Source organism: Cynara cardunculus (genome assembly GCF_001531365.2).
Source record: "Cynara cardunculus var. scolymus isolate 2C chromosome LG 15, CcrdV1, whole genome shotgun sequence".
NCBI lineage: Eukaryota > Viridiplantae > Streptophyta > Magnoliopsida > Asterales > Asteraceae > Cynara > Cynara cardunculus.
Window position 1 is genome coordinate 14,240,695 of NC_037542.1, and position 1,241 is coordinate 14,241,935.

A 1,241-nucleotide genomic window follows, 5' to 3' on the forward strand; every position below is an offset into this window, starting at 1 on the left:
TGAAACCACTAGGTTAGATCTCGCCTGAATTAGACCTATTATTTCATGGAATCTGCAATAAATGCGACTTTCTAAATGGGGTAAAAGAACTTAGGGTCGCCGATCTCTTCCAACTTGCCCCAAAGAAACTGACCAACAACATAAGCCCCCATAAGTTTGGCATGCCCAGCTTTCCATGCCCTTATCTTCTTCAAGCCCTTAAGGCTAAGAAGTCAACTAGCAGCAGGGTGGAGAGCAAGACTGACCATTAATTCAACTATTCTAACTCCACTATAAAAGAAGGTCCAACTACTTATGTGAAATCAGTTGCTTGAGAGCTTCGAGCTAGGTTATGGATGAGAGGCTAGGTACGGTTTGTTAAGGTGAGATGCATAAAAAATGATCTAGACCCTTGATAACTCCTAATCTCAGCCGCAAGAAGGGTCTAAACCCTTGATAACTTCTAACCTTAGCCCCATCTTATTAATTGCGCTTATAATGAGAATTGATCTGTTACATCTTGATGCACCACATTAGTATTGATCTTTAATTAAGATTGATTATTCAATGGTGGGAATCTCCTTTTACCACTCTCATCATAGCTTTCATTCTCACCAGAGCCCAACCCTACATATGATTGCATTTGTGTTTGTATATGTATATGTTTATATACATATAAGTGTATATATAATATATATACACACTAGAAATGTACCACCTACTATAGTTATATATGTCAATATTTCAATCTTTTTTGACTTATTTTATGAATTTGTGTGTTTTTGAGAGAGAGAGAGAGAGAGAGAGAGAGAGAGAGAGATAATGAAGTCTGTTGGTTATTAATTTTATACAGTATTTGTGGTGTGAATAGCGTTCAACGATTATCTTGTATTTGAACTTGTTTATCATTTGGTTATAAGCTAATTTTAAGTGGGCAATCATATTAATAAATTGAAAATATTGTATAAATATATTTGAATGTGAATGTACTTACGAATGAAATTTTCAAAACCAAGTTAAAAATCGATAAAAATACATCTCGATGTGAATAAATTAAAGAAAATAAAATACACATTTTTTTAGTATAATTTGTTTAATCAAAAAATTAATTAATTTTCTGTTAATAAAGATTTCTTTAAATTAAGATAAAATTATGAGTCTTCAAGACTAGATCTATTCATATAAAAAGAACTAGAAGTGTACTCGCGCAATGCAGTGAGATACATCGTGATTTTAATATTTCATTTTATTCTTTATCTCAG